Here is a 25119-nt window from a genome sequence, read left to right as displayed (position 1 = left end):
AGCAGTCTGTCAAGGATTATGATTGCAGATCCAACATCTCTGAGGAGACTTGGGCGCCATATTAAGGAATCCAGTCATTGATTGTATTTTCGGTCACTATTAATGAAAGCACAGATACAGATATTTCACAACTGTGCAAATTTCTTAGAGGTGCTGAAGAGACCGTCATAGCGGAGTTCATGAGTTGATGGTCACAACAGCTGATGACATAGTCAGCTCTCTAGTTACTGTGCTGGACTATGTTGGAGTGAACTGGTCACATGGTGTCAGTCTGGTCACTGATGGCGCCCCATTAAAAGGTCAGGAAGAAGAAAGGTGTTGCCACAAAATTCAGGCAGAAACCAGGAAAAGATTCTTGGACATTTGATTGTGTCTTGCACACTTAAATGACAGCAGATATGTTTCTGCACAGGATGAAATGCATTTTATTTTACATCCATTAGCCTCTGTGAATGAATGTGTAATAATAAGTTATTAGGCTACCATGTTGGCTGAGGCATTTTCTCCAACCGAGTAAAAAAGAAAAGAAAAACTGTTTTTTGCCTTTATGTTACTGGTCCAGCCCACTTGCGATCAGACGCCTTGAATGCGACCCCCGAACAAAAATGAGTTTGACACCGCTGCTCTAAATCATATGACCAACAAACAATTATTTCAAATTTTAAATACATTAAACATCATGCTACTGCATGTTTTTTAAATTGAAAATACGGTTTAAAAATGACTGACTGGGTATGAACTGGCTTTGCCCTGAACCATCAGACCAACCTGATTCTTTCCTCCATCCCCACAGCTGAGGAGAGCTTTGATGGATTCAAAGATTTCTGTGGCAGGTGGAGTACCATTTAGTAAATTGGTTCTTCCTGTGTCCACCAGCTCCTCACCTGCAGAGGGTTTATAAAGGTGACTTCCCTCTGGCAGTCTGAGAATCTGCATCGACCTGCTGCTTTTGGGTGGAACCGGCTAAGCGCAGCCTCAGGCTGTTTTAGCTGAGTCCCGCCTCAAAAGTTGCTCAGCACAGTGAAGATTTGGTCGATTGCAGCCTCAGAAGCTGTGTGTGTAAGTTACATTAGTTATTTAGTATTTATTTAGTATTTTATCTGTTTTCAGATAAAACAGAGCCTGAAGTTTTCCCACACCGGACAACAGAAGGGCGTCAGCTTCTGTTGGTGGATGCCATGGGCATGGCCATTGGACTTGTTGCTGATCTGGGGAGCAAACACTGGAACTGTAGGAGGATGGTGTTCTGGCTTTGGCATGACCTATCATTTGTGGTGTTAGGGTTTGTGTCTTTCTGGGTCTTTTAACAATGGTATATTTATCATTAAATATTTGTGTTTTGTACATAACCTGGCTCAGCTTTCGGTGTGGGAGAGGCCTGCAATCAGTTTAGTTTTAGTTTTCTGGTGGCTCCGCTTTGCAGCAAGTAAAGGGGAAATCATAATGCAGCAATTGAACCTCAGGATGCAAAGAACTGGAATTGAAAAAGAACAGGTGTATTCAGGATGAAGTGGCCTCCACACAACCTTGGCTGAAGCTTCCTTTTGATGGCCGGTACCTGACAGCTCCCCTCTGGAGTCCTACAAGCCAGCCAGACTCGGTTGGACTCCTTCAGCTTGATGGCATCCATCAGGCCCAGTGTCCACCACCGGCTATGGGAATTGCCACTGCAACAGGAACCAGAGACCTCACAACCACAGCTCTGAACAGCAGCAGAGACAATATAGATGGAGACCATGGTCGACTCTGACTTAATGTCTCCAGCCTCCCTTGGTGATTGTTTAATGTTCTCCTGAATGTGGGGGGGGGGAGACCTCCCTGACAGACAGGTCAGCCAGAGGCGCCATTCATTCCCAGTCGTTCCCCAGATCAGCATGTGTGTGTGTACTAGTGTGTGTGTGTGTGTGCTTGTGTGTGTGTGTGTGTGTGTGTGTGTGTGTGGTTGTATTTCTTGAAAGACGTCTCTGTTGACCTCCTTATTGTTCTGGAGCTGTTGAGCTGCCGTCTCTTGTGATTGGTCGGCATCTGCATCATCCAGACGTGACATTGGTGTTGCCGTCACCTTCCTTGTGGGAGGGGTTTAACCCCCTACATCTTTAGGGATGCTCCCAAACTGGTATCAACATGTATTAGTGTTCAGTTTAAGAATTCATAGCACTCCTGATTTGGTTGAGGTTTTTATTTTCCAAATCATACAGACTAGATGAGCACAAACAGTGATTTGACATGAACTGAAGGGCTTTTTCCAGCGTCCACACCAACAAGATTTACTGATAGAATGCCATTTCCAGAAGAGATGATGAGGACAACAGAAACATTGGATTCCAGTGACAATAACAGGAAAACCATCAGGAGTTTCTCAGTACAGCAGGAAAAATGACAGCAAATCCAAAAATCTGATGGAAACATTCAGAAAACTGCAGTAAAAGTCCAAAGAAAAAACCACAAACCAGATGAAGAAATCAAAGAGAAACCATCAAAGAGGTGATTGTCCCCATCAGCCACAGATGCAGCATGAACACATCTGTTCAAAGATGTCATCTGATTGTTTCAAAGAACCAAACCCTTTTCATGACAGCAGATATCATTAGCTGTTGTCTTTGTCTGGAGGCTAGAAGGTGAAATCATTTCTGTCAAACACATTTATTTCTGTTCTCATCAAGAAGCTGAACCCACACAGGTTGTTGTTTCACCATCTAGCCCTCTAGAACCGGTTCACTAAGAAACTTTGATGAACATGAACCCAAGTGCATCAATTTCAGATCCTGACCTGCCCTGAACTCCAAAACACATTCCAGAGCCAACATCTACTGGTGTTGGTGACCTTGTAGGCTCTCCACTTGTCATACAGGCCTTAGAAATTCGACCTTTCGTTGTTTCAAATTTAATGGCACCCAGGTGATCTCCAGCATTGTTGGGCCAAAGAGTGAGAGAGGAAAAATAGTCTCCATTCTCAAAAGTGAAAGACACCATTTTATCCCCGCTTTTCTTTACGGTCCCATATGTCTTTTGAGCACCGTCAGACATCTGGAGCGTTATACATCTCACTTGGTTTGGTCCGACCCACACATCCAGCTTTTTAAGCAGAGCTCCAGTTTCTGCACCAATAAAACTGAATGGGAGTCCTCCTTCTCCACCAACAGTGATAACTGGTGCTAGGTATGACATGTTGTTGTTGACTTGAAGCCAAACGTCTAAAATAGAAAAAAAAAGCCTTTCTTAGAAAGACAGTTAATGAAGATAAAGAAGCAGATATTTTGCTTTGTTCATCATAAAAACACAGCAGAACCAAATGACTTTTTCAAACTTGATCCATTTGACAAACCTGAGCTTGTTGCAAAAGGAGGAAAAGTTTCTTCCCTCAGACTTCTGGGAGAAGTTGTTTCCTCTGAAGACGGTCTGGAGCAGGACCAGACTGAAGAAGATTTGAAAATCCAACAATCTTAACCAACTCCTAGCCTAAAACACACCAAGATCCTAACATTTGTCTGTAGAAAATACACAAAAACCAAGAACTTTCTAAAGAACTAAAGCAAGACAAAGACCACAGCATCATTTGAAAGAAATGGAGACATTCTAGAAGAACGTTTGATGAAAAAATCAAATGAATGAAAGCAGGACATCAAGAAAACTCACCAGAGCAGCTGAAGCTGAAGTTCTGCTGGTTGAGGCTGAGTCTCATCCTTAAATCAGACTCAAAGTGGGCGGGGCTCACAGAGAACTTTGTTCCATGTGTGAAGAACGCCTACAGAGATTGAGTTTTTTTTGTTTGTTTCTTTACAACCGTCAAGATATCAGGTCCGTTCTTTAAAACCAGTTTCTGTTTTTCCCAGTAAATCTAAATCTTTCTCAGACTCCTCACTGTCTTATGTTGTGCAATAACAAATCCAGAGGTTCCTCTTTCATCAGTTCCAAAGTAGACCATGACTCCTGGAGCCACGTGTAATGACCTGAACACCTTTGGGGTCAAACATGGTGTCTGTTCACGGACCAGACAAGAGAACGCAGCTTCGGTTCAGAGCAGGGAGGCCGTTCACATCACGTCCTTCTGGGCGCCACTGTTGTTCCCCCCATGGGCATTAAAGTCCACGGGGTTGAGCGGGGGCTGAACAGTAAGCCCCCACCAGACAGCTGCCTTGCACCTTCAGCAACTCCAGAATGGTGGAAAAACCAACCCGTGTGTGTTTGTTGTTTGTGTGTGTGTGTGTGTGTTTGTTGTTTGTGTGTGTGTGTGTGTGTGTGTGTGTGTGTGTGTGTGCGTGGTTGTCTTTTCTTGAAAGACATCTCTGTTGACCTCCTTATTGTTCTGGAGCTGTTGAGCTGCCGTCTCTTGTGATTGGTCGGCATCTGCATCATCCAGACGTGACATTGGTGTTGCCGTCACCTTCCTTGTGGGAGGGGCTTAACCCCCTACATCTTTAGGGATGCTCACAAACTGGTAGAAATGTTTCAACATGTATTTGTGTTCAGTCTAAGAATTCATAGCACTCCTGATTTGGTTGAGGTTTTTATTTTCCAAATCATACAGACTAGATGAGCACAAACAGTGATTTGACATGAACTGAAGGGCTTTTTCCAGCGTCCACACCAACAAGATTTACTGATAGAATGCCATTTCCAGAAGAGATGATGAGGACAACAGAAACATTGGATTCCAGTGACAATAACAGGAAAATCATCAGGAGTTTCTCAGTACAGCAGGAAAAATGACAGCAAATTCAAAAATCTGATGGAAACATTCAGAAAACTGCAGTAAAAGTCCAAGAAAAAAACACAAACCAGATGAAGAAATCAAAGAGAAACCATCAAAGAGGTGATTGTCCCCATCAGCCACAGATGCAGCATGAACACATCTGTTCAAAGATGTCATCTGATTGTTTCAAAGAACCAAACCCTTTTCATGACAGCAGATATCATTAGCTGTTGTCTTTGTCTGGAGGCTAGAAGGTGAAATCATTTCTGTCAAACACATTGATTTCTATCCTCATCAAGAAGCTGAACCCACACAGGTTGTTGTTTCACCATCTAGCCCTCCAGAACCGGTTCACTAAGAAACTTTGATGAACATGAACCCAAATGCATCAATTTCATATCCTGACCTGCCCTGAACTCCAAAACACATTCCAGAGCCAACATCTACTTTTGTCGGCGGTATTGAAGGCTTTCCACTCGTCATAAAAGCCTCAAAACTTCGGTTCTTGGATGTTGTGAATTTAATGCCACCCAAACGATTTCCAGCATTGTTGGGCCAAAGAGTCAGAGAGGAAAATTTTTCTCCATCCTCAAACATGAAAGAGAAACGATTATCACCGGCTCTCCCAAACATCCTTTCATTGCCGTCAGACATCTGGACCTTTATACATGTCACTTGGGTTGGTCCGGCCCACACATCCAGACGTTAAAGCACAGCTCCATTTTGTGCACCGTCAAAACTGAACGGGGCTCCTCCTTGTCCACCAACAACTTCAACCGGTGCTACGTACGGCATGTTGTCGTTGACTTGAAGCTAAACGTCTAAAATAAGAAAAAAATGTATTTTTTAGAATGACAGTTAATGAAGATAAAGAAGCAGATATTTTGCTTTGTTCATCATAAAAACACAGCAGAACCAAATGACTTTTTCAAACTTGATCCATTTGACAAACCTGAGCTTGTTGCAGAAGGAGCAAAAGTTTCTTCCCTTAGACTTCTGGGTAGGGATGGGTATCGTTAAGATTTTAACGTTACTACTACTCTTATCGATACTGCTTATCGATCCGGTATTTTAACGGTACTCTTATCGATACTTTATGAGGACGAAAAATAAGCAAATAAATAACAAATTAAGAACATAAACCGAGATGTGAACCGAGATGGCGGCGCGAACGCATCGCGAGGCTCAGCGTCTCTCCAGTTTTTGCAATTTTGCAGTATTATTCCTGCTCATTTCGGGTCTGTTCGTACTGAACAGCTTTGCTTTAACATCATACACTCGACACGAGCTTTTGGATATCGGTGAGGACTTTACCAGCAGCTTTATCACCAATCTTCGACTCATCCCTGAGATCGCTAGAACAACCGAGTCTTCGCACTCTACCCGGCCGGACGGAAGTGCTCGCAGGCGGCGTCGGGATCGTAAACAAAGGCGGGGGAAGCGCGGAGGCGTAAGAGCCAAGCTAAAGCTAACACCGCTCCGGCTCTCTTTACCCAGCATCTTCCTCGCTAATGTGCGGTCACTGGTGAACAAAATGGACGAGTTACGACTCCGCATCACCCACAGTAAGAGACTTATGGACTGCAATGTCATGGTTTTCACAGAAACATGGCTACACAACGACGTACCCAACAATGCTATTGAGCTAGCAGGACGCTACATGCTCCGGGCAGATAGAACAGCAGATGACTCCGGCAAGACAAGAGGTGGTGGATTGTGCATTTATGTCAACAAAGCTTGGTGTACAGACACTGTCATTGTTGGAAAACACTGCTCAGCTAACCTAGAGTTTCTCATGGTTAAATGTAGACCTTTTTATCTGCCACGGGAGTTCACTTCCACCATAATAACTGCAGTCTATATTGCACCGGATGCTAATGCCAAGCTTGCTTTGAACGAACTTCATGCAGCCATTAGTAAACAACAGACTGCTCACCCAGAGGCTGCTTTTATTGTTGCGGGTGATTTTAATCACTGCAAATTAAAAAGAGTACTCCCCAAATTTCACCAGCATGTTTCCTGCCACACCAGAGGAGACAAAACTTTGGATCATGTTTATACAAATATCAATGGAGCTTACATCGCGAACCCCCTCACCCACCTCGGACAGTCTGATCACCTTTCTTTGTTTCTCACCCCTAAGTATTCACCCCTCATCAACCGTGTGAAGCCATCAGAGAAGACCATCAAAGTGTGGCCAACTGGAGCAGACACTGTACTTCAAGACAGGTTTCAACACACTGACTGGAGCATGTTTGCTTCACAGGCTGCCTGTGGCTCTCACACGGACATTGATATCTACACCTCCTCTGTACTGGATTACATCAACTCCACCATTGACAGTGTAACAACAGAAAAACAGATAACAACGTACCCTAATCAGAAGCCATGGATGAACAAGGAGGTTCGACTCCTGCTGAAAGACCGCAACGCTGCCTTCAGGTCAGACGACGCTCAGGCCTACAGTAAACCCAGGGCTAACCTGAAAAGGGGCATCAAAAAGGCCAAGTACTGCTACAAGCTGAAGGTAGAGGAACACTTTTCCAACTCTGACCCCCGACGCATGTGGCAGGGCATCCAGATCATCAGTGACTACAAGTCAAGCAACTGCACACCAACAGTCATGGACGTCTCCTTCCTTAACGAGCTAAATGACTTTTATGCTCGCTTCAACAGCGACAGCAAGGGGACGGCCACCAAAATCTCACCCTCAGCAGACCACCAACCCCTTAAACTCACCCCCTCAAATGTCCAAACTGCACTGAGCCGGACCAACGCACGCAAGGCTGCTGGCCCGTATGGCATTCCTGGACATGTGCTTAGGGCATGTGCAGAGCAGCTTGCAGGGGTCTTCACAGACATTTTCAACCTGTCCCTCTCCCAGGCAACTGTGCCAACATGTTTTAAGTCCACATCCATTGTGCCAGTACCGAAACACTCCTCCCCAACGTGCCTGAATGACTATCGCCCCGTGGCACTCACACCCATCATTATGAAGTGCTTCGAGCGACTGGTCCTAGCACACCTCAAAGACTGCCTCCCACCCACACTGGACCCACACCAATTTGCCTACCGCAGAAATAGGAGCACAGAGGATGCAGTATGCACAGTGCTGCACTCTGCACTCACACACCTGGACAATAACAACACATATGTTAGGATGTTGTTTGTTGACTTCAGCTCAGCATTTAACACCGTCATTCCCTCCAAGCTGACCACAAAACTTTGAGACCTGGAAATCAACACCTCCCTCTGCAACTGGATTATGGACTTTCTGACCAACAGGCCTCAGCATGTTCGGTCAGGTCACACCCACTCCACCACCATCACACTTAATACTGGCGTACCACAGGGCTGTGTGCTGAGCATATTCCTCTACCCCCTTTACACCCACGACTGCAAGCCCGTGCATGGATCCAACTCCATCATTAAGTTTGCAGATGACACCACGGTGATTGGCCTCATCAGTGACAACGATGAGACTGCCTACAGGGAAGAGGTACAGCACCTGGCCACATGGTGCGCTGACAATAACCTGCTCCTCAACACCAACAAGACCAAGGAGCTCATTGTGGACTTCAGGAAGAAGAATGGAAGCACTCATGACCCCATCCACATTAACGGGATGGTTGTTGAACGTGTTTCCAGCTTCAAGTTCCTGGGAACCACCATCTCGGAGGAACTGTCCTGGGCCACAAACACCTCCAGCCTGGTCAAGAAGGCTCACCAGCGCCTTTTCTTCCTCGGGACACTGAAGAAGAACCAGCTGTCTTCATACATTCTGGTGAACTTTTACCGGTGTGCGATCGAGAGCATCCTAACGAGTTGCATCTCAGTCTGGTATGGGAACTGCTCAGTGGCTGACCGCAAGGCACTGCAGAGGGTGGTGAAAACTGCGCAGCGCATCACAGGGACACCACTTCCTGCTCTTGAGGACATCCAGAGGAAATGCTGTCTACGTCGAGCTCGCAGCATTCTCAAGGGCTCCTCTCACCCTGACCACGGACTGTTTAACCTCCTCCCCTCCGGGAGGCGTTTCAGGAGCCTCCGGACAAGGACCACAAGATTCAGGAACAGCTTTTTCCCTAAAGCTGTCTCCTTGCTGAACTCTTCCCTCTGACACCCCTAAAACACCCCCCCACACACCACCATAGACTCCTCCCCCCTCTTCAACACTCTGAATCATTTATTTATTCACAACAAGCAAAAACAGTAACTTGTTATTACTTGCACTACTGTCTGTTCATCCAGGAACACTGTATAATCCATCTGCACATTGTAATATTTTCTATGCACTTTACTGTCCATTGCAATACTGTAAATTATGTTCATAGTTCTGCCTATAGTGTTCATACCCTTTTACATAGCCCATCTGTATAGTATATTCATAGTACACCTATCTGTATATCGTGCTTATAGTATTAATATCTGTAAATTCTGTCCATAATACTAACCTGTATAGTTATTGTACATACTATAGAACTTTATTCTGTACTTACTGCTTATTGCACTTCTGGTTAGATGCTAACTGCATTTCGCTGCCTTGTACCTACATGTGCAGTGACAATAAAGTTGAATCTAATCTAATCTAATCTAATCTAAAGTGTTTTATTTCCTCATTATGCAACAACACTGTTTTTTGACAAACAAAATTTACTTTATACATGAGAATGTTCCAGACAGGATATTTATTTAATTATTTAATCTAATTATTTTTATTATTTATGAGTGTGATGTTTCCTTTGATCTTTTGTCCATTTTCCACAACCTTGAATAGACTTTTCTGTCTGTCAAACACCAGAGTTAGGATTGAGTGAGATGATGGAAACAAATTCACTTTGATGCAGACTCCTTTCTATTTATTTATTTTTGTTTAAATCCAGTTAATCCAATAAATTATATTAATTTTACGGATGACAACTATCATTAGTCATTAGTATTAGGAATTAGCTGATAGTGTCTCACGGGTCTGGAATCATAAGTGGTGAATTTAAGCCCCGCCTCTCTACCTGTTTGTTTTGTGTAGAACGCGCCGCCCCAGCGTGTTCTACACAAACAGCGCAACATGCGGTCATCGTAGCAGGAAGGTGACAGGATGGTCGGGGCTGCTTGATGCAAACTTCATTAATTTTACACAGAAACGGGTGTTCTTAGTCTAGGGCGCTCACGTGTCCCCTACGAGATCGCCACTGACGGTGTGTGCGCTGCCTTGTCTTGTGTGTGTGCGCGCGCGGCGCGTGCTGTCTGAACAACAGCCCCGCCTCCCGTGCACACAAATAGACAGACAGAGCTCTCCGCTTCAACGAGAATACCGAAATTAATATCATTATTGATTAACGGAAAGTTGACTGACTTGGTGAGTTAAATATGGCAGATAACGCTTGTGGGACACACAAAAAAGAAAAAGTAACTTCTCCAGTACTGATAGCAGAACCGTTCAGGTCAGATCTTAACGATACTGCGGTCTTGAAGAACGTGGCCCCGGGGCTGCTTCAATACCGGGGCACGGTACTCATCCCTACTTCTGGGAGAAGTTGTTTCCTCTGAAGACGGTCTGGAGCAGGACCAGACTGAAAAAGATTAGAAAATCCAACAATCTTAACCAACTCATAGCCTAAAACACACCAAGATCCTAACATTTGTCTGTAGAAAATACACAAAAACCAAGAACTTTCTAAAGAACTAAAACAGGACAAAGACCACGGCATCATTTGAAAGAAATGGAGACATTCTAGAAGAACGTTTGATGACAAAAAATCAAATAAATGAAAGCAGGACATCAAGAAAACTCACCAGAGCAGCTGAAGCTGAAGTTCTGCTGGTTGAGGCTGAGTCTCATCCTTAAATCAGACTAAAAGTGGGCGGGGCTCACATAGAACTTTGTTCCATGTCTGTAGGGAACGCCTTCATCTCGTGACAGCCAAGAACATTTCATCACATATTAAGAGACAGTTGGAGGCCAATGGGGCGGAGTTTGAGTTTTTTCATAAGCCACTTTACAACCGTCAAGTTATCAGGTTCATTCTTTAAAACCAGTTTCTGTTTTTCTCAGTAAAACAAAATCTTTCTCAGACTCCTCACTGTTTTATGTTGTGCAATAACAAATCCAGAGGTTCCTCTTTCATCAGTTCCAAAGTAGACCATGACTCCTGGAGCCACCTGTAATGACCTGAACACCTTTGGGGTTAGGGCTGCACGATATGAGGAAAACTCGCGATATGCGATATTGGTGATTAATATTGCGATAACGATATAAATTGCGGTATATAAACAAATAGCAAAACAACCAAAAACATCATGTCCATTTCACTGCAATAGTTTAAAAATTATACTCCAAATGACCCTCGTCGACATAGGAGGCAAACATCAAACATAAAAGGGCTCATCTGATTGATCAACAATGTAAACGGGTCCTTCCGATTGGTTAAATGCATAAAGGGATTTATTTCATTTGTTCAATATTTCAAGCTGCCATGAGATTGTTTTAGCACATTTAAGGTAACCATTTATTGCGATTTTCGCCGTCTTTTGCGGTATGCATATTGCACAGCTTAATGTCGCGATAACGATAAATTTGCGGTATATTGTGCAGGGCTATTTGGGGTCAAACATGGTGTCTGTTCACGGACAAACCATGACGAGGTCCAACAAGAGAACGCAGCTCCGGTTCAGAGCAGGGAGGCTGTTCACATCACGTCCTTCTGGGCGCCACTGTTGTTCCCCCCATGGGCATTAAAGTCCACATGGTTGAACTGGGGTTGGACAGTAAGCCCCCATCAGACAGCTGCCTCACACCTTCGGCAACTCCAGAATGGTGGAAAATCCATCCCCTCATTCATTCATTTATTAGTCTTCTTCTTCCTTTTTGTCCATTTCGGGGGTCACGGGGCTGCTGGAGCCTATCCAGGTCTCTTGTGGGTGAAGGCAGGGGACACCCTGAACAGGTCACCAGGTCACAATCACTCAGACAATTTAGGGTAACCAATTATTAATTAAGCAATTGAAGCCAGAGAAAACCCACACAAACTCCACACAGAAAAGTCCCACATTGGTGTTCTGGTTCAGGCCCCCTGCCGGGACTTGAACCGGAGGCCTTGCTGTGAGACAAGAGTGCTAACCACTGTGCCACCGTGCAGCCCCAAATAATTACTTCCTTCAGGGAAATACAAATAAATGAATATGAATTCTTTAAAGTTATTTTCTGGAGTTTTGTTTTGATAATTTGTCTCTCCATGTTAGAATACATCTACTATTAAAAGTATAGAATGATCATGTCAGTATTAGTGAGCAAACCAACTAAATCAGCAAGTGATCAAACACTTTTTATTCTCACTGTGTAGTTAATTTTTCAAGATGTTTCATGAGAACATTTGGAAGAAGTCCGAGTGGCTCCAACCTCTTTCCAACCTTCAGGGCATCAGAAACATTTTATAACCAGTTTCTATTGTTTTTCTGATGCACAAAAACTTTTTCATGTTTCAACGTGATTCTGTTTTAAGGTTGTGAAATGAATAGATATCCGACTCTCTTATTAGCTCCAGAGAAGACCAAACGTCTGACACAAACCCAAACTACAGTACTGTGACGTCAGGGGGGGGGGGGGTTCAAGAAGAGAGGTCCTTTCTGATTCACCTTTCTCCTGTTTCCTTCCTTGTTTTCCTGAAGAAAGTCACCTGTTTGCAGGAATTGTTTGATTTTTACCTTCTGGTTAACAAGCAAAAGTTTTTGACTGAGAGTTTTTGGAGTTTCAGTTGAAGTCTTTGTCGTGTCTCTAGAATAGACCAACTGACAGAAACCTTTAAAAACACAAAGATTCATTGTTTTGTCTTCTAAAATGGGGTTTAAGGTCTGAAAAGAGTCTACTTTGTGTCTCTGGAATCATTAGGAATCATCAGTGAGATCCTGCTGACTGTGTATAACACAATCTCAGTGCTTCTATGGTGTCTGTCCAGACAGAAAGGCTGCTACGCCACCAATGAGACCGACGAAGACGAGGACCAAGACCACAACCAGTCTGTGGATTCCGACTCTGAGCTTCAGTCCCAGAAGCCCTGGAAGCTGAAGATGAGGCCTGAAAGGAGAGGAAGATGTGGGAAACCAGATCCAGGACTGAAGAGAGTTGAAGTGAACAGTGGCAGTGGCTCAGGTGGTTGAGCAAATGATCGAGAGGTCAGTGGTTTGATCCCCGCTCCCCCTAGCCAACTGTTATGTCCTTGGGCAAGACACTTCACCCTTGCCTTTAGTTCAGCTCCCCTGGTGCGTGAATGAATGATTCCAGTGATGGTCAGAGGGACCATAGGCTCTGTCAGTCTGCCCCGGGGCAGCTGTGGCTACATCAGTAGCTACCATCACCAAGTATGAATGAGGAGTGAATGAATAATGGACACAATGTAAGAACTTTGAGTGTCTGGAAAAGCGCAGATAAATCTAATCCATTATTATTATTTGAACAAATTAGGGATAAACTTTCACTAATGAAGCATCAAGCAGCAACAGAACTTGGTTTGACAGAAATCCTACTTCAGCAAATGTTAAAAAAAACATATTTAGGTCCTGAAATAATAAATAATTTTTAAAGTTGTCCTTTTTCTAAAGTTTCATTGACTTTTCAACATCAAAAATATTCTTACAATTTGTCTTTAAGGTCTTTTGGGATGTCGTCATCATCTGTATGAAAATGGACTCTTTAGGACTTTATTTATTTAATTTTATTATTACGAGTCATTGACACGTTTTTTAAGAAGAAAACATTTAAATATGGATTCACAGATTCTTTTCAATTAAAAACAGAATCAACTCTATTTCAGCAATAACAGCAATAGTGTCATGGCTAACTAACTTGGCAGACCCAGTTGCTGGAACCCGAAAGAGGACAGGAGGTGAATGGAAGTAAGTAAATAAGTTTAATTGTTCCAGAAAGGTGACGTAGTTTGCTGTGGCAGGAGGGCGGCGAAGCTGGGGGGACGTCGAAGTTCCGAAGCGAGACGTGGAAGTGCGGCTGCGGCTCTTGGCGTGGCTTCGGCTCGGCTGTGGCTCTTTGGCTTGGCTGGAGGTTCGGCTATGGCTTTGGACGTGACTGAGACTCCGTGACGAGGTAGGTGGCTTCTGGTGATGTTCTGCTCGGTTGTCTCTTGATTCGAGGTGTCCACTCGTGGGCATGAAGGTCCTGGAGACAGGAAAACGTACGTGAGGCATGGACGAGATACTAGACATGAAAAGACAGAGAGGAAAACCAGACTAGCACCATCAGGGGTAACGATCTGGCGATGAATCCTGGTCTTGAGGCTCCTTAAGTAGGTCGGTAAGGTGATGAGATGAGTGGACGCAGCTGGGATGAATCAGAGGCCAAGCAGAGAGGGGAGGGGGAAGAGAGCTGACAGAGGCACCATGACAAATAGGTTTATTATGGCCCGCAGCACTCACAGACTGCAAGGACCATATTGTAACTGCTACGAGCGAACACTCAAAAAGGTCCAAAACGTCAAAAAAACGCGTCAAAACGCCAAAAAAATGAGGTTAAAAGTCGCCCAAAGCACAAAACAACACGACAATTGTGTAACGCAACAAAAATACACACACACGCACAACACCATCGCACAAATGTCAAAATTGTAGTCGCAAAAATGACGACAAAAAAACAAAAAAGCCCCAAAAAGCCCTTAAAAGACGGGTTTAAAGCCAAAAAAACATGCCCAGCCTATAGTAAAAGACAGAAAAATTGAAATACATAGGCCACCTGACCAGAAAATTTTCTATATTTCATCAGCTTCGTTTATTATTATTCCCGTTTCTAACGGATCCGTTGATCGCAGATTTGACCCCCGCAAGATAGCCGAAAAGTCACCGAAATTGGCACACACCTAGGATAAATTGAAAATGAATTTTCGGCAAAGAGAACGTCACCCCCCTAGGTTGATGACATCACGGCGAGCGTTCCCGTAAAAAAAATGAATGGGCCGAAAATTGCTTATGGGGCCAAAAAAAATATTTCGAAGTACAGTTATGAAACCAAAACACGCGTGTTGGAGATATCCCAAAGAAGTTTTGAAATCATTATTGGATGGCCACACGACCTACGGCTTGGCGGCCATTCTGTGGCAAACTCTGAGAATTGGCGATTTACGTTTTTTTTGACAATGTGGGAAAACAAAACCTTTTTTTTTGAGCGATTTTCACAAAATTGCACACACATGCCAAGACCTTGATTCTACAATAACCAAAGAAGTTTCGTTGACCTTTGACCTTGGGAAGAGGCGGCCATCTTGAATTTTCATAAAAAAGCACCTTTAGTAACGGATACAAACGAAAACTCGTCCTAGGGATTTTTATCGATCTTCTTGAAACTTCTCGGGCATCAATGGCAAGCTACTGTGGACAAAATTTTGGAATTAGAAGTTGTAAATTTTGAAAGGCGTGCGAGTGGCGAATTCGCAACTGTTGAGGTTTTAGCTAGCTCGCACATATTTTAACGGAATGTCCTGAAACTGAAATATGCGATTCTCTGGCCCACACTGAACAAAACAATGTAACATACGACAAAATCGTTAAAGGAATGTGGCCGTGGTAAACAAAACACGATCGCAAAAAAAAGTGCTGACTCGGCTAAAAAAAAAATTTTTTTTTTTTTAAGAATAGGCTAACGAAACCCAGATAACTTTGTCAGGTATATCTAATCAATGTTTTCAAATCATTACGTGATGACGACACCACCTACGGGGCCAAAATCTGCCATTTAGAGATTTTCGCGTTTTTACACAACATTAGAAAATGAACTTTTTTTTTTCCACGAAATTTGACTCACATGTCCCTGGCGTAAGTCTACAATCACTTCTGGAGATTCATCGACCTTTGACCTCGGAAAAAGGCCGCCATCTTGAATTTTCTATAAAAACACCTTTGCCCCCGGATTCAAAGCTAAACTTGTTGTTAGTATTTTCATCGATCGTCTTAAAACTTTTTGGGCATCAATGGCAAGCTACTGTAGAAAAAATGTTGAAATTAGAAGTTGTAGATTTTGAACGCCGTGCGAGTGGCGAGCTAGCAAAGTGGCGCATTGTTATAACTCCTATGTTTTTCAAAGGACTACTGTGAAATTTGAATGCATGCATTCATGCCTAAATCTGAATACATTGAAAAACACTGGATATGGACATATAAGGAATGTGGGAGCGTGGTTAGCATAAAAACACTGTTGCTAAGGACAACAAAAAGTTAACTTTTTCCGATTCGTCTGAAACTGACATCGATCTGTTCGTCATCAAAAGGCGACCAAAACACAAAATGGTTGCTATGGAGATAGAATCAACAGAAAAGCCGCCATTTTGAAAAAGTTTTTTTTTTATCAACTTATTACATATACCTCTCACCAATGGAGCAATGTGTTTTTCTGAGTCAGTTGATGATGCTGATCACTATGCTAGCACTTTTAGCCACATTAGCATAACTAGCATAGTTGTCATAATTAGTATCTTGAGGAATGTGTTTTTCTGAGTCAGTTGATTATGCTGATCGCTATGCTAGCACTTTTAGCCAAATTAGCATAGTTAGCATAATTAGCATATGTAGCATTGACTAGCCTTGATCAAAGGTGGGCGGTGAGGGTGGTGAGGGCGTGGAAGGCGGGTTGCATCTGCGGGCCATACAACGCCGCTTGCGACTTTAATTGAAGCTTTACTTCACTAGAACAAACAAGAGAAAAGAAAAAAAATCACCAACTACTGAGCACTGAAAGCCATTTTAAAAAGGAACGTTTTAAATTGACATTCAAAGCTGTTAAGGTCAAATATCAGGTGCAGTTCTGCAGAAATGTTATTCCTGGTGATGACAAAGCTCTCCTGAATGGCGCCTCCGGGGATGGGGCCCCTGGGCTGGGTGGACCTGGCCCCTATGCTGGGGGGGGGGGGGGGGGGGGGGGTGCTGGAGGACAGCTGGGGGACAGCCGGGGGTGTAATGTAATGAAGAAGGGGGCTCATACCTGGGGTTGGGGCGGGGGGTGCCCGGAACTCCTGGGTGGTGCTCGTCTGGGGGCTGTGGCCGCCCTTCTCCGGTGGGGCCCTGCGTTGGGCCCTTCCGGGGCTGCTCTCCTGGTTGGGCTGGGGCGGCGCTCTCTTTCCCCCCATGCCTCCCTGCTCTCTGACTCTGGGGGCCTTGTGGCGGTCCTGCTGGCCCTGGCCTGGCTTGGTCACCCGGGGAGCAGTTGTGCCCTGCCTGCTCTGGTGTGGCGTGGGGGGGGGTTCCAGCTGCCGCTGCTGCTGCAGCGGGGGTCTTGGGGTGGGGGTGGCTGGGCGCTCCTCCTCCTTCTTTACACATTCCACCATCAGTTTTAGAAGAACATAAACACTCACCTGAGCACAGGTGTTAGCTCACCTTTGCACTAATAGTTTGCATAATAGAATGACTGAAATATTTCACACTAGTTGGTTTAAAGGCATAGGTATGCGTGTGTGAACACTATCTGTTTTGTGTACATGCTGACATGTGGACATTTTTGCAGCTAGCAGGTATGTTGAGAACATTTCAGTGTGTGTGTGGACAGGCCCCGCCCTTTTTGTATTACATTTGAACCTTACCGTAATGATAAACAACCAGTAAACCTGTCTGCTTTATGCTGCTTCATGGTCTTATGCCCCCCTCCTTTTATCACCCTCTTACCCCCGCCTTCTTTCTAACATCCCTCTCTCTTCTTCCCTTCTTTCCTTTTCCGTCCGGTCCAACACCAAAGATTTTCAAACATGGTTGAAATTAATAAAGTTTGGCCTCAATTACAAAAGGGGTTTATTCAGACATACCTTTGGTTTGTCTGAAGATTAATAACCCCTATTGTTAAAGTAAAATATGTCCAACAAAAGAGTCCCTCAGCTCTTATCTGCCTGCCCAGCTGTTGGACAAAAAAAAAAAGGAAAGGCTCTCCTGAAGTATGCAAATGATCACCTCAAAGATGCACAAAGTGATTGGGTGAAGGTTCTGTGGTCAGACGAGACCAAAACCCAACTAGGTCCATGGATCTGAATCCAAGATGGCAGCAAGTTCTTTTTGTCTGTTGAGTGTCTGTCTGTGTTTTTGATGTTTTTAAAAATAAATTCTTTGTTATTGTATTATTTTAATCTTTTTAAACCTGGCTGTCAATATTTTTATGGATTGAATGATAAACATCTGGGTCTAAGTGCTGTTGGATTTTGACAACTGCATCCTCCTGGAACTACCTTGCTGTGTAATGAACTAACAGGTCTGGTTCTGCAACATTCTCCTGGAACTAACAGGTCTGGACCTGCCTTTCATTCTGAGGTCTGTACTCTTCACTTGTGATAAGTGTTTTCATTTGTGGATGATGGTAGACTGACAGTTTAATTTATATTCTTATTTATTTTGAATTTCACCAAATCCTGATAATTTTTCATATATATTTTAAGAAATGTTCATATTGTTTATAATCAGGATGTGTATATATTTTGAGACATGAGTGCAAATATCTGTACTATCACTTTAAGAGAACTTTCTAGTTTTTGTGCGCCACCCCCATTTCTCTCAGTTCGCGCTGAGACGGCTGAGAGGAATTAATGTTTGTTGTCTGCTTTCATTTTGAATTTAGCTTGTTGTTTACTGCTGAAAATGCAACAGAAAATGGTGGTGAAGTGAAATTGTTACTTTGTATGGTGAATGTTGTTTCAGTCCACTGCAAACTTTGCAGATATGTTATAAGTTTGTAGAAGACACATGTGGAAAGTTTCCCGGTTTTCTGTTCAACAGGATACTGCGACCCCATGTGTTGAACCAGAGAACTACATGTCACCAAGTTATCTGTTTTGTTTGATGCACAGGTATGGACCCTGTTTCATGTGTTTTTGTGTTATTGATGGTAATGCTGGTTGTCCTGAATATTATTTTAAGTTGCATGTATTTTAATATTTTGAGAACTAATAATTATTTTGATTATAAATTATTTTGAAATCTGGAAAAGAAATGCTTTAAGTTATTATTATTTTGTGAAAGTTGCCTCTGAGTTCGCGCTGAGACGGATGAGAGGAGGATACTGCGACCCCATGTGTTAAACCAGAGAACTACATGTCACCAAGTTATCTGTTTTGTTTGATGTACAGATCCCGCTGTGGTGATCAATAAACGGGCAGCAACCAGCAGATACTTGGGTCCAGACTCTCCTCATTTGTCCAGCAACACAAAAAGAACACAACGCAGATTGATTGGGTCAACGGACGCGCATTTCGAGCTGGATTGCAGCCAGACAGATACGCGCCCGTTACAATGGCATTACTTATTTCATTTATAGGCCTATTGCCTTTTGGTATCCTGAGATGAGTCGTTATTTCTGGGCCTGTAGCAGGGGAACTGAAAATCCCCCTGATCTATTTGCTACCAGTTCACATGCTCTGTAGCTTTTCTGAGTTCAGAACTGTCACTGACTCTGTTGGATTCTGGTATAAACTTGATGCCAGCTTGCCCAGAGACCTGACAAACTTCAGTGGATCCTTGCTCTGTATAATGATGTCACTTGTTCACTCAGTGGAGGACTCTGTCTTACTTCTCCATGTCAAATAACTGATTCAAAACTGATTTTTCCACTGATTGGTCTGGTTTTGAACAGCTCAGGAATAAGTGTCCTTCTGTTATAAAAAAGGCCAAATCAGAATACTTTTTAGTCCGTCACTAATGAGAACCTTAACTACCCACAGAAATTCTGGAAAGCGATCAAGTCTATCTCTGGGTCTGAAGTGACTCAACCCCTTCCTCAAGCATTTTTTATCATCAGGTTCCTGGTTTAATTCTGCAGGAATGTCCTCAACAAACTCTTGCACAGAATCCCCCATGTTTTCTGGGAACCCATTTAACTTTGTATCTTTTACTGTGCATGAAGTGCATGATGCTTTAAAGGCATTGGATCACAGAAAACCTCCTGCCAGACTCAATGGAGCCTTACTTTTTGAAACTGGCAGCAGATTTTATTGCAGAACCACTCACAATTCTTTTTAATCTTTCAATCAAAACTAAGGAAATTCCATCCTTTTGGAAATCAGCTTTTGTTTTGCCTTTATTAAAAATGAGATGATCCATCCGTGCTGATATCAAATGTATGTGTTAATCCAAAATTCTGGAATCTATAGTCTGTGACCTGTTGAAAGAGTTCTTTTACTCTAACAAGATTGTTTCTAAATTTCGATTGGGTTTTAGACAAAAGCCCAGTACCAACAACCACTACTATAAAGGTGATAAATGACATCATTATGACATTTGATGAAAATCTGTACTGTGCATCACTTATAATAGATTTGTCTAAAGTTTATGACACCATTGACCATGCTGTTTTAAAAAGCAGATTACTCAGCTTTAAGGCCCGTTCACACCGGGACGAATTTCGCCAGCGATATTCGCCGACGTTTAACGCCTTGTGACTAAACAAAGGGCACCAATGTGTGCACACCGACGCGAAAAAACGCCACGCGTCAAAGCGTCAAAAAAAAAACGCCTCGGGTTGGTTTTTTTCTTTTGACGCGTCGCGTCGAAATCTATTCGACCAATGAGAATGGCGCTTTTGCACACGTGTCTGGAGCTCCTGAAGTTACAGTAAAACACCACTTGGGGGCGCTCAAACACAAAACTACCTTGCTGAGCACACATACCAGCGAAGAAGATAGACGCCAAGTAGCGTCTACATTGCCGCGAAGAAATAATGACGGACATTCTAAAATATTCCCGAACCAAGCACCAGTTGGAGCAACCGGTGCTTGAAATATTCATGTTTTCTTTGTTTGATTCTGACAAGCGCGTAAATACCTGCTCTCTTCTTCTGAGTGAAAAGCGACTTTAAGAAGCGTAAAGTTGCGCGGCGCCACCTTGTGTACAAGAGTATTTCTGTTTACATTAAGCGCCATCTAACGTCAGGGAATGAAATTGCATGTTCACTCGGCTCATCGTCAGCAAAAATCGCCTGGGTGTGAACACAAAAAACGTGGCGAAAAACGCTGGCGAATAACGCCTGGTGAATATTCGTCCCGATGTGTACGGACCTTTAGATTGTCACAGCGTGCTGTTACAGGGTCCTTAAATTACCTGAATTACAGGACCTAATGCAATAAACATGAAGGTTTCTGTTCTAAGTTTGTTACAGTCCACAGAGGGGTGCCACAGGGCTCAGTTCTGGGCTCCCAACTATATATTTTGTGCATGGTAAATGGTGTATACTTGTATAGGATTTTCTACCGTCTTTCAAAGGCCCAAAGCGCTTTACAGTCACAAACCCATTCACCCTTCCACACACACATTCACACACTGATGGCGGCTGTGCTGCCAAACACTGGCACCAACCTCCCACCAGAGGCAAGGTGGGGTTCAGTGTCTTGGCCAAGGACACTTCGACACATGGGCGTGCTGGAATCGAACCTGCAATCTTGCGATCATGGGTCTACCGCCCTACTGCTGCACCATGGCCGCCCAAATCAATGCCATGGGTCAAAACGTCTCTGATGCTAATCTGCATTTTTATGCTGATGACACAGTTATTTACTGTTATGGATGAACTCTTGCTCAGGCGATTGAAACCCAGCAGAAAGCTGTTGTTGCTGTCCAGCATTCACTTATTTGGGTAAAATGACTTCTCAATGCTGACAAGACTAAGCAAATGTTGTTTTCAAACTAAAAGAAGGTCCTTGGAACAATTCCAATGGTGTCCACCTTAGATGAAAAAGTCATAGAGTTGGTTTATGTGATGTGAACGGCCTCCCTGCTCTGAACCGGAGCTGCGTTCTCTTGTTGGACCTCGTCATGGTTTGTCCGTGAACAGACACCATGTTTGACCCCAAAGGTGTTCAGGTCATTACACGTTACTCCAGGAGTCATGGTCTACTTTGGAACTGATGAAAGAGGAACATCTGGATTTGTTATTGCACAACATGAAACAGTGAGGAGTGTCATGGCTAACATAACGGACAGACCCAGACGCTGGAACCCGGAAGAAACACAGGTGAGTTTGTGGGTGAGAAAAAGAGGTTTTAATATTGATTCTTGGTTAGTAGATGGGTCCTGGCGGAGCTATGGCGTCCCTGGGGGAAACTGATGGCAGAGATGGTTCGGTTCTGCGGCCTGTGGCGTCACTGGTGGAAACGACCATAAGGAGGCAGATGCTCGTGGTGAGACATGAGCTTTTCTGTGGCTTGGATCCGAGGGGAGGATGACTGCTGCAACCATTCGTGTTGAATGAATCCTGGAGACAACGGAGAGCAAGGCTTAGAGAAGAGCAAAACAAGGACTGGCTATGAACGTGGCGGCCATGCTATGCACCATAGAGGAGCAACGAACTGGCGATGAATCCTGGTCCTGGATCTCCTTATGAAGGCCAGCGGAAGATGAGCTGAGTGGAAGCAGGAGCTGCTCTAATCCGGAGCCAAGCAGATAGGGGAAGGGGAGGAGTCTGACAGAGGCACCATGACAAGGAGTCTGAACAAGATTTTGTTTAGGTCCCTCTGTGTGGGGGGTGGAAGTCTCAAAGCGGGTGTAGAATGCAATTAGGTCATCTGGCAGTCTGTCTGGGCTACTGCTGTTACTGGATCTGCTGCTGTAGTCCATGATGTGCTGCAAAACACAGGATTTACTATCAGAAAAGTTGAAGAGAACATCACAATGTCACACTGGTCTGCAGTCAGTCCAGAACGCAGCAACACCACTCTTAACTGGAACATCCAGAAGGCATCCCTCCAGGACTCATTTTAATAACTTCCAGTTCATTTCAGAATTCAATAGAAACTTTTTCTGGGGGGGTTTAAGCTCTTCATGGCCTCACCCCAGTTTATTTGTAACTGTCTGCAGCCATTCTAGAGTTTGAAGGTCTGCTAATCAAAATCTGCTGCATGTGTTGAGGTCACGACAGAAAGACTGGGATGACCTGCATTTCCATCACCGACCTTCAGTTCTGGAATAACATTCCTGCAGAACTCTGCCTGATATCTGACCTTACCAGCTTAAATGTCAATTTAAAACTTTCCTTTTTAGAATGGCTTTCAGTACTCAGTAGTCGGTGATTTTTTTACTTTCTAGTATTTGTTATATTGTTTTTTTCTGTCTTTTTTTGCTGACAGCTTTTTTCATTTTTATATTTTAATTTTGTTTTTAATTTACCTATTTTTTAAAAATTTATTCTGTCTTTTATTGTGAAGCACTTTGGTTCACCTAAAGTTTTTGAGTAATAGAAAAATAAAGCTGCATTAATTCACAAGATTAAATTATATTTGGATACATTACAAGTATCTTTCAGGTTTTTTCATCCGTCAGATGTTCCATCCATCCATCCATCCATCCATCCATTCATCCATCCATCCATCTTCCTCCACTCATCCAGGACAGGGTTGTGGGAGCAGACTTTCCTCGCCTCAGCCACTTCCTCCAGCTCTTCTGGGGGCTTCCTCCGCCGTCGGCAGTGTGGGCCATGTAACAGAATCTTGATGACACGTACATAAAGAGAAGTTTGTGAGACATACATGAAGTCATCTGTGTTTGTGATTCACATGTTTCTTTGGTTTTTGCTCTCACACAACCCTCTGCATGTATCCAGACTTGGTCCGGCACAAGAGAATACTGGGTGGTGCCCCCTTGTGGTTGCATTACTCATTCATTCTCTCATTCATTCATTTTTTAAAGCTTAAATGGCGTAAACTTAAAGAGTGCACTACAGTCACAGACCCATTCACTCATTGACACACTGATGGCGCTGCTGAACACTGGCGCCAACCGTCCACCAGAGGCGAGGTGTCTTCAGTGTCTCGCCCAAGGACACTTCGACATATGGGAATCGAACCTGCAATATTCCAGAGGTCGATAAAAAGGTAAAGACAAAATTTTGTTTTTTTTTTAAAGGTGAACCTGAGCACCAGGAGAAACCCCACAAGAAAAAAACTACAATTTCTCGTCCATCCATTCATTCCATCTCCCTTCATTACATTGTTTCTATCTTCCCACTCTGGGACCAATCTAAAATAATCTGTTTTATCCTCAAAGGATTTTTTTAAGGATGAACCTGAGCACCAGGAGAAAACCTGAATCTGGTTTAGTTCAAGTCTTAGTTCTTTAATCTTCTTTTGAACTGGCGTTTGCTCGCTGGCGTGAGCAACTTTTTAAATCTTTTCCACAAGGAAATCTTCTGTCCACTTGTGTCTTCAGATTGATCAGAACACTTGACATCTTCATCAACTGATGTTTCCTCTTCATCATCTGATGTTTCCTCGTCTTCATCATCTGATGTTTCCTCTTCTTCGTCATCAGACTTTTCTTCGTCTTCAGACATTTCCTCTTCAGCCAATCCAGATTCAGCAGACTGAGAGGCGAGTGTTGAGTCTTTGTCTTGATCGTCCACAGATGGACTCTGAAGCAGATCTTCAGCTGCCTCTGAAATCTCTGGACAGCTTTGATCCAGGACGACCACAGGAGTCTCACTTTTGTACTTCCTCCATCTTGCTGGTGTCAGAGCCTTTTTGAACCTTCTCCAGAGGGAGACCTTTGGCTTTTTGGGGGCCTCTGATTGGCTGGAACAGTTGGTTTCTTCTCCCAGAAGTTGGAACACGACTGCTTCATGAGAAATGTCCCAACTTTCCACTTCCTCCCTCTCATTGTTGGATAGTTCAGTGTTCATTTGGGCTGGAACCTCCTCAGAGATGTTCTCCAATGTTTGTGAAGGAGAAGCATCTAATTCTGGCTCACTCTCTGGGTCGGAAGGAGGTGTGGTTATAATGACTGGATTCGGAAGTGAAGCTTCAGTTTTGTCTGATGTCCTCTGACTAAGTATTGCGTTGACTTCTGCTCTCCGTCTGGCCAGACGTGTCCTTATGGGGACTGGTTTGCAGATCCTCAGTTGACGGAAATGACGTCCCTTCCTGTGAAGTCATTTCCGAGTGAGCTTTTCCAGTGTTAGTCGTGTTTGACTGCTGCTTTCTTGTTTGGCATTAGCCTGACTACTATTGCTTACTCTAAGGGTTATCTGGTTTAATATTCACATCTAGCACCTTTTATTAGCGAATACACTACTGTTAAACCGCTTGCTGTTCACTTTTCTCATTTTGCTAAATAAACCACTTCTCTTTACCTAAACACCGCTAGCCTTAGCTTAGAACCTAGCATGGCCACCACTCTTTCCGCCTCTCCTCCTTTCTCCTGCCCCATGTGCCATATGTTTAGTGATGATCCTGCCTCCTTTAGTGAAGATAGCGGTAGGTGTGTTAAGTGTAGTCTTGTGTTAGACTTGGAGGCCAGGCTGGAGCAGTTAGAAGCGCGGCTCCGCACAGTGGAAGCTAAGCCGGCTAGCCAGGTCGTTACTCGTAGTGCAGGCCGCGCTTCCAGGGCTAACTTAGTTAGCACCCCAGCGCCCTCCCAACAGCCGGGAGACAGTCAGGGGTTTGTACCGGTTGGGAGGAAACATAGTGCTAAACGCA

At 43.8% G+C, this 25119-nt stretch overlaps 3 long non-coding RNA genes across 4 annotated transcripts; all 3 read right to left on the bottom strand.

The window, feature by feature from the left end:
• Window positions 1-2164: 2164 nt before the first annotated feature.
• LOC105353794 lies at window positions 2165-10913 on the bottom strand. Of its 2 annotated transcripts, XR_002872099.1 has the most exons (4): window positions 10871-10913; window positions 3637-3958; window positions 3326-3415; window positions 2165-3194 (listed from the first exon to the last, which is right to left on the bottom strand). It is a non-coding gene; the product is annotated as an uncharacterized LOC105353794 (long non-coding RNA). The 2 variants fall into 2 exon arrangements; XR_002872098.1 differs by lacking the exon at window positions 10871-10913 and having other exon boundaries at window positions 3637-4772.
• LOC111946396 lies at window positions 5383-10576 on the bottom strand. Its single transcript, XR_002872096.1, has 3 exons — window positions 10487-10576; window positions 10116-10263; window positions 5383-5514 (listed from the first exon to the last, which is right to left on the bottom strand). It is a non-coding gene; the product is annotated as an uncharacterized LOC111946396 (long non-coding RNA).
• A 2664-nt stretch (window positions 10914-13577) lies between the features above and the next one.
• Window positions 13578-14022, bottom strand: LOC111946397. The gene is made up of 2 exons (XR_002872100.1): window positions 13938-14022; window positions 13578-13859 (listed from the first exon to the last, which is right to left on the bottom strand). It is a non-coding gene; the product is annotated as an uncharacterized LOC111946397 (long non-coding RNA).
• Between the last annotated feature and the right edge of the window lie 11097 nt (window positions 14023-25119).

The sequence above is a fragment of the Oryzias latipes genome, chromosome 19, assembly GCF_002234675.1.
Source record: "Oryzias latipes chromosome 19, ASM223467v1".
Classification (NCBI taxonomy): domain Eukaryota; kingdom Metazoa; phylum Chordata; class Actinopteri; order Beloniformes; family Adrianichthyidae; genus Oryzias; species Oryzias latipes.
This window is presented reverse-complemented; position numbering and strand designations above follow the sequence as displayed.